The sequence below is a fragment of the Callospermophilus lateralis genome, unplaced genomic scaffold (genome assembly GCF_048772815.1).
Source record: "Callospermophilus lateralis isolate mCalLat2 unplaced genomic scaffold, mCalLat2.hap1 Scaffold_91, whole genome shotgun sequence".
NCBI classification, from domain to species: domain Eukaryota; kingdom Metazoa; phylum Chordata; class Mammalia; order Rodentia; family Sciuridae; genus Callospermophilus; species Callospermophilus lateralis.
The window spans coordinates 4174402-4183872 of record NW_027517238.1 but is presented as its reverse complement, the minus strand read 5'-3'; the positions used below and the strand labels follow the sequence as shown (position 1 = coordinate 4183872).

Below are 9471 nucleotides of genomic sequence, written 5' to 3'. Positions count from 1 at the left end.
CCCTAAACTATGGATTTCCAAAACTGACTGATAAAAGAAACACTGTCAAATCCAATACAGTTTTAAATATGAACATTTTTTTTAACACTGAGTCTTTTCTTATGTGTGAAGTACTTAGTGTAGGCTGACTCATATAAGATACTAATTAACTTGCATCTGCCAGCATCTGATGTTCATTTCTGAGCTAAAAGTTGACATGAATCCACAGGCTGAAAATTCATTTATAGCTTTCTCCACTGATTAAAAGTTTGGCATATAAATTCAAGGTTTTCTTTCATTTTCTCAGGAGATTAAATATTATTCAGTAAATGATTCTAATGGCCGTGCTTTATTCAGAGATATGTTATAAACACTCCCTTGTTATTTATATGGATTATTTTCCTACAATATAAACTCTTCTAGAAGTCAGCCATTGTGTTCACCTAGAAAAATGCCTAGAAAACAAGTAGGCATTTCAGATATATTTGGTGAAGGAATAACTATTTAAATTTCTGAATGATTTTATATATTTCATAAAATTGGCATGATTTGTTTACCTTTCTGTTCTTAGACATTTACTTCATTTTCATCCTTCCCCTGACATTTTCAACAGAGAGCTTTAAGAAAACTGGTGATGTACTCAAATGACATACAGGGGAAGGGTTTAGTGGAATATGCAGGCATCCTTGAGGGAAGGAACACTTGGGATGCTGCCAACAAGAATTCTTAATGGCAAAAATCCTTCTTACCCATCTTGGGCATGAAAGTCACAGGATTGGTGCTGACATTATCCCAGAAACGGTACCTTGTTATTTTAGCACAGTGTCATCTGCAAAAAGCTGTGGCTCACATCATAGAAAAGCAATCAAATCATAGATATGCAACATGAAGGAAAAGATACCCCCTATCATCTCCCTAGATATCCTGCCTGCACTTCTGGCTCTGGAAAACCAACTTAGGAGTCCTGGGCCAACAAATTCAATTCTTGGAGGTTTATTTCCTATAACACTGAGGAAAGTAAAGAAGAGCTTGGAGTTGATCTGAAGGGGAAAAACTTCTAGCAAATCTAATAATAAAATGTGATATAATAAACAGGCTTCTACATAAATATATCTCTCAAATGACTAATGTCTTAGTAGACTTTCTAAAACTTAAGTTACTTGGTTAAACATTGTAAACAATTTAAAGATCTTTTTTTGGTATATATTGTTAAATTACATTGAAAAAAAAACCCTCAAGTTATTTTTCCTTTCCACTTATAATATTCAAATAATTATTTTAGTTTCCCTCTTTATACAAAGAGCTATGCCTTTCCTATTTCATCTAGCTATGCCTGTCCTATTTCATCTTTAATAACTATATTTAACATAGTTATTATTATTATTTATTTGAATACTATACTTATTTGTTTTTTGTTGAGGCATTTAGATAAAATATTTGGTGGATATTTTATCTGGAGTATCTTGCTAATATCGAATCTCATAAAATCAAACTTTCATTTTACCATGTGTATTTTCTCAACTTCATTGCAAATAAAATTTTATTACTGTTTTTATTGTATACTTCGAATCATTTTGATAATTTCAACAACTGTGGAATATACTGATGGACTACACTAGTATTATTCTACTCCAAACAACTATAATTTCCAGGCTTGACTTTTCAAAAACATATTTGAGTGATGATATGTACTTGCATGTCAAATAAATACTTGATTACCTTGATGTAGGTGTTAAATGGAACACATGGCTCTTCACTGTTAAAAATCAAAATTTTGGCCAGGCACAGTGACCTGAAATTCCAGCAACTTTGGAGGCTGAGGCAGGAGGATAGTGAATTGAAAGCCAGTTTTCTAAATTGCCTGGTCCATTTTGCATTATCTCCAGCAATAAAGGATAATTCCTACGTCCTTGCCAGCATTTGACATTTGTATTTTAGACACTCCTATATGTATATTATAGCACTTTTAATACAATTATCTAACTGCCAATGATTTTGAGAATGTTTGCATGCTTATTTTCCAATTGTATTTCCATTTTTCTGATGTATCTTTTCAGATAATTTTTAGACCTTTGGTTCACATTTTAATTCTTTTGGGTCTTTCTGTTGAATTTCAGGGATTTTTTTAAATATATTTGCATAATTGACCTGTATCATGTATATTTTATTTAAAACTGTGCCTATAATTTTATTCTCTTAAAATAGAAGATTTTTTTAATTTAATGAAGTCCATCTTATCAATTGTAGTGTTCACCAAAGTATATTATTGATGCTATATCTAAAACTCTACCAAAAACAAGGTCACTGAGGTATTGATTGTCCTGTATTTTATTTCAGAAATTTTATACTTCATAATATTAAATTTGTTATCTGGGATCTATTTTGACTTAACTGATGTGAAAGGCTTAAGGGTTTTATGGAGATTAACTTTTAAAGAATTTTTTTTTCTTTTAATTTTCTGGATAAGCTTTTAATTGTCTATTTCTTGCACATGGTTACCTGATTGTTCTCACACCTTCTGTTGAGAAGACTATCCTTTCCTCATTGAATTACCTTTGCCCAGTTGGATGTGGATTACACTTGGCTTTATTTAGCCTGATTTCTTAATGCATGTTATATTTTTGGGGTCACCAACTTGAAAAAATATTTTTTCTAGTTTCCATTGTTTAAGAACATATTTACAAAAAATATCAGATTTACTTGAGATGATACCAAATTCTACTTTCCCCCAAGCTAATTCTGTTTTGTTAACCAAATTTCTTAAGCAGGCCACGAATCTATACTTGTTGCTGTCCTAACAGTTGTCTTTCCATCTCTGACACTAGCTAAAACCATTAACACAGTATACATCCAAATTAAAATGTATATGATATAATACCCCTTTCAGCTTTCTTCTTTTTCACCTGGATTGTTACAGTCTTGTGTTGCATTAGTTTAACTGATGTAATAGAAACTTTGTGACCTTAAAAAAGCACATTTTTGTGGTAGGAACAAAGGTAAATTTTGATTCCTTGATACTTATTCAGGCAGTGGGGTTAGTATTAAAGAAAAATTGTTGGCCTATGTCCTTTGAATTGAAAGTGGATGTGTGTTTCCATGTGCTATAGAAAGTCATAGATCATTAATTTTTTAATCTAGTTCCACTATCATAGATAATGATTTTTTTTTCTCAGAATTTGGCAATGGTTGTTGGTACATTTTTTAGAGTCTATCCTTCCATTTATCTCTTTATATTCTATGACATATATGCCATTATTGTTATTTTGATAAGTTATTACTAAAACCTTATTTCCCAACTGTTCTTATCATACTAGTTTATGCTGTCAATTTTCTAGGGAAGGTTAAAAAACTAAATTTTTAAATCAAGAAGTTCATTGATGTACCAAATAAAGACTGTTCACATGATGCTGGAAGCTTATGTTTCTGCAATATAATATTGTTTTCCTTGAACTAATTTTGTGCTCTTTATTTAGATAAAAATGAGATAATAAATTATAGAACAATAGTGTTAGGCATAACATTCTTGAAAAAAAATCTATAACTGATTGTAAGAAACTTAAATATGTATATATTAAATAAACATAAACTAATAGTGAAATATGTATATATATATATATATATATATATATATATATATATATATTTACACAAACGTATATATATTTACACAAACGTATATATATTTACATGATAAATATCAGAATTATCAATTACCATAAAAAAGATTTTTCTAAAAACATATTTCCTATAAAAAGATTATTTATTTTAAAAGATCCATAATTTTGGTGTCACACATATTGGCTGAATATGTTCTTTATATATTTATCATTTATTTAAGTTGTGAGACGTTTTTCTACAAATGATCCAAGAGATAAAGAAAAGAGAGTTGGGAAGATTACAGGAATCAAATAATCTGAAAATGTATGCAAAACTTTTCCAAGACACAAAATTACAGGTAAAGAAATGGTTTTGCTTCAACTCTGCAAAACTGAGATATGTCATATTAAAATATAAAAAAAAAACTCAGGGATGTAATATGTCTTATGATTCTTTATCAAAGCTTTTCTTGAAGATCACTACTTTAATATATGTGAAAATTCATTGTTGATTACAAACAGCAAAATGATAAGACAGCAAAATTAATCACACACACTTGCTTTATGTGCACCTTTCATCTGAGAAAATTTGCCTAAAAATAGGAATAAAATACCTTATCTGAATAAAAAGCATACAAATGTGCATTTACAAGGAAAAGAATATGAAAGAATGCAATTTAATTTTAGATGTGCTGTTTATATGCTAAACAATCTACTTAATTACAAAAATGAATATTTTTTTTCTTGATTTAAAAATAACCAAAAAAACATTTCTTTTAAATGGAATTTAATATAATTAAGGGAACAAGGGAATAATAATAAAACAATTTTCAGTTTTTAAAATTAACAAGATTGCAGTGAATTCCCTGATTATAAAATCAAAGTTAATCCAAATTTAAAATATTGTACTTCATCATGCATCTGATAGTATTTATTTATCAACAGATATGTGATTAAAATGCAAAGTATTTAAGGCTGATAGAGATAATTAAGCATAGAAATTTTGGTAGTCAGCTTGTTGCTATTGAGTGAATAAAGACTATGAGGAATTTTTAATAAAGCTCATGGGATAAGAGCATGCTAACTTTAAAATCAAAAGCAGCAGGAAACCTTTTAAAATGTGCACTTTTATCTAGGAGCCAAGGAATGTACAGGTATTAAATTAGCCACAAGAGAGCTGTACTAATGTTCCCTAAATGTGAAACAAATATGTGAAGAGTTATGAGAAAAATAAAGGTATTTAATGAAGGGGATGTAAAGTTCATATAAACACTCTATAATTTATACCAATCACTAGTGAAGTTCATACTTAATCACATTTGATGCAAATTCTTCTGAATATTAATCATATCACTGAAGATTTTTTTTCATTTTTATAGGAAGCAAAAACATGCCCCATTCTTTCAGAAAAGATATTTTCTCCTAGGTAAATTCTTCCCATTTATTTATTACCTTGTTCATGCAACAGAATACAAAGTCAATCTCAAATGGAATACTGGACTCAAAATGGGGGTATCTATATTAGCATTAATCTATTAACCAATTAATTTAAAACATATCTGTCAACTATTTTATGCAAGACACAGATGTATACAAAATATCTCATATCACATAAGTTACATTGCAGCTAAGAGAAATAAGCATATATACACTAAATAAAAATGATATTAAAAGTTGTCACAAACAATGTGAAGAACATACAGGGTAGAAGAAAAGTAAAAGAAACTATAATGTGGTAAACTATCTTTTGAAAGATTTTTTTTAGAGACTTTTCAAAAAAAGGAGAACATTATGAAGGAACAGGGAAATGAGAAGGAGATACTTAGATGAGTGTCTAAAGACAAGTGCTGTTTTTACTGAGGCTGGCTTTGAACTTTCAGTCCTTCTCACTCAGCCTCCAGAACCACTGGAATTACAGTTGTTGGCATCCATACCTGGCATAAAGGCAAGTTTTAACGCACATAAAGGAAACTTCAGGTTAGTGCATATAGAGTAATATCACTGTGTCATAGTTGATTCTGGCTGCTATTACAACTTGTCATAGAATGAATAGTTTAAATAGCAAACATTTATTTGTGACAGCTTCAGAGAATGAGGAGTCAAGGTCAAGGTGCCAGCAGATCTGGGGTATTATGAGGACTCTCTTGGTTTGCATTTTGCAGTTTTCTTATAGTGCCCTTACCCAGCTGACAGTCACAAAAGAATTTGGGCTCTTTGATGTCTTTGTAGAGGCACTAAACTCATTATGAGGGTTGCATCTTTAAGGCCTGATATAAATCTAATCACTTCCTGAAATTCTTACCTTCTAATAATATTATCTGGGGTGATAGGATTTCAACATATGGACTTTGATGTGATGCAAACATTCAGTCTATATTTCCACTACAGCCCCTCCTCCATGACTTCCACATGTATAGTATGTACATTTTATCCCCAAAGTCCCAAGTATCTTAAGACATTTCATTAGTAACTCTGTAGTCAAGTCACAAAACTCATCAATTATCATATAAATCAGAAATGAATGAGATTACAGTATGATATATTCAAAAGTAAAATTTCTCTAACTGTGAACATAAAAAATCAAGCAAGTTATATCCTTTCTCACTACAGTGATGGAGAAAGCACAAGATAGACCATCTCAATCCAAAAGGAAGAAATAGGGAAGCAGGAATTGATAGAAAGCAGAACAACAAAGAAAAAGAAGCCAAAGACAGGTGTCAGATTTCCAGATTCAGCATGATTTTGCAGGGGATTCTTGCAAATAAATAATGTGTGGGTATTCCCACTTTTGCATCTAATAAGTACTGGCTAAGGAAATCCATGGGAGATGCTTACAAAGTTGTAGAATTTCAGTCTCCTTTTGCATGAGGGTAAAGTGACTCCAGTCACCAGAGGACATGGTTCAAAGACAGTTGCAGGTAAAGGCTATGAGAAACTAAAGAATTCCAAAATTGTAGTATGTGTGTGGCCATATTAAAAGATCAAAGGGATTTATAGTAGAGAATCAGCTTTCACATCAAAACACTTCTTTGTACGCTGTGCTCATTTCTTTCTGAACTAGAACAACAGACTCCAATTGATCTCTCCCTTAACCAAATCCCTTTCCTAATTTTTAGGCTATTTCCTATTTAACCGCCAGATTGATCTTTTCTAAATATATTATGTAAAAATCTTTCAACAGCTTTTCATTTCACTGGAAATGAATGTGAATTTCTTACTCTAGCTTGGCAAGGCCTATGGGAACTTGACCCCTGCCTGAATGTCTGGATCCAGTTAATACAGATAGACTTTTTGTTCAAAGGCATACAGTCTGCATGAAGGGTGCATCTAAGTTAAAATATACCACAGATCATTTAGAGTGATATTCAATGTCTCCTGCAAATGTGGTTATCAAGGTCAATGGAAAAAATCATTTCTTCCTATGGGAAGAAATAAGGGTAACCAGTGTAATTAACTAAGGAATTTGTTGTGTTTTGTATAAGTGAAGCATCAGCTTCCTTGAAATTCTCTTGCTGCTAATTTTTCATTTCACCATGGCCAAACTACCCACTACTGGGTATGTTCTGCAGTAGTGGTGATTAGATATTTTTTCCTCCCACAAGATATTTTCTAAGTACTAGTTGTTAATTTGGATATTTATTAAAGAATTTTAACTTGATTGTGGGTAAATTTGCCAGTTACCCCATAGCTCTCAAGATTATTATTAGCTATAATATCCCTGATGAATGACAGTTATTATCCACTGATATTTCAGATTCAGAAAATGATGAGGTTTAGGATTTCTTTTACTGGGGAGTGTTTTTGCAATCATGTATATGTTTTATTATAAATCATACCTTTTTAAAAGTAATAGATTTGGGAATTAAGTGACATAGGTATGATGGACAGAGCTGATAGTTTTGCACTGTAGCAAACATCTATAACAATACTTGCCAGTCTCCATTCTCTTTTCTGCTGTGCTGGGCCCATATCTCTGAATTCATTCTGATATATGTATATATCAGAAGATGTCCATATCTCCCTAATTATCTATGTGTTAAATGAGTTTTTAATGGTGGCTCACTGCTTTATAATAGAAAAATTTTATATAAACTTAAATAGCAATCAGAATAGATTTTTAGTCTACAGGTTGTGTGAAAGTGTAACACAGCTTAGTAAAACCATTTTCTCCCCTCCTCTTCAGGAGATACAGACAATACATTGAATTTGACATCCTTCTGAAGTAGCAGATAATGAGGAGTTACCATTATCTACCATTATTCATCTGGACCTACATCTTGCACACAGTTGACACCATCCCATTACAAGAAAACGGTAGCAGTTACTTACCCAGTGAGAGGATAGTGAGCTTGACAAAAGATGATGGTAAAATGCTTCATCGCACCAAGTGTGGCTGGATGTGGAATCAGTTCTTCTTGTTGGAAGAGTACACAGGTACAGACACACAATATGTAGGCAAGGTAAGGACTTTGATATGAGAATTCCAAAACTTGAAAGTGATAGCTGTTTATTTATTTTCCACACAACTAATAATTATTCAGAAAAAAAATTTTCTTAAATATGATGTTTGAAAAGCATGCTCTTGCAGATTATTTCAGAAAGGTAGTATGTGGAATGTGATGTATTCACATGCCTATTTTATATCACTATCTGAAAAAAGAATCAAAATAATATAACTCATGTGTGGCCTTGGTTCAGTGTTAATCATGACATATGAATTGATTCAATTCATTTTAAAGAACACTTTCCTTGAAATGTTATTTAAAATTATGATAACTGTCTGCTATATAAGAAAAACAAATCACAATTTTAGTATATCATAACATTATTAAAATATAGTGGTATCTATAGATGACTAGTTCATCATAAGAATAGTATGTTCTGTGTGAGAAATAAATTATCTCTAGATGCTTCCATATCTTAATATCAGACTAAACTACTTCCTGACTATAATCCAGACTAAAAGTTTAAAGGCAGAAGGAAGAAGAAAAGACAAAAGAAGGTGAAAGAAGACACTATCTTTAGGGAAGTATACCTTTATGTTAATAGCAGCAACACGAATGGTTTCTCATCAGCAACCAATAACAAATGGTAATTGAAAATGTATAACTCACTTCCTCATGTCTTCCTTTTGTGTTTAAAAAGATCTTTCTCTTTCTTTCATGTATTACCTATTTTTTCAATTCATTCTTATTTATTTATTTTTTCTTTAGTGGCACAACCTATCTTTCATATCTTATCAATTTTATTAATTCTATTCTATACTCAGGACAATTCATTTTTTCACCTGATTATATTTGATTTATTCCCAGTGCTGAGGCTTTACCCAAATCTGAGAATAAGCATGTAAGTAAGCATAAATACTAACATTATACACAGACCATATATTTATTTTTCTTGATTCTTGAACAAAAATCCTAGATGGAATTCTAATAATTGGACTATAGACTCACTGACACCAGGTGAATACATTAGAATAATCCCAAAATAAAAATAATAAAAGAGTACTTATAGCACAAAGTTATAGCTTTCTATATTAAACCAGAAATGCATTTATTCTGTGAAATTGCTTAAATGATGGTCTACTTCTTTATTTGTGTGTGAACAATATGCTTTTCAAATGCAGCCTCCCTTTCCAGAAGCCCATTTTTCCACTTCTTTTGATATATCTCCTCTGGTCCCATAGGTCATCTCACTTGACCCTTCAGTTCACTGGCTGCTTTTTTCTCTGTTATTTCTCCTCAGGTTAGTCATATGGCATCCTCCAGCGTCCCTCATTTAACATCACTCTTCACACCATAGTTATTAACTAACGTGAAGACGTTTCCAGTTCAACAAGCAGACATTTGTGTCTAAGGACTTGAAATTGCCTTAAGATTCTTTTTCTAAGGCAGTG

At 31.3% G+C, this 9471-nt stretch overlaps 1 pseudogene; it reads left to right on the top strand.

Annotated features, from left to right (window-relative positions):
* Window positions 1-7807: 7807 nt before the first annotated feature.
* LOC143641225 (cadherin-9-like) overlaps window positions 7808-9471 on the top strand; it is a 72825-nt pseudogene continuing 71161 nt past the window's right edge.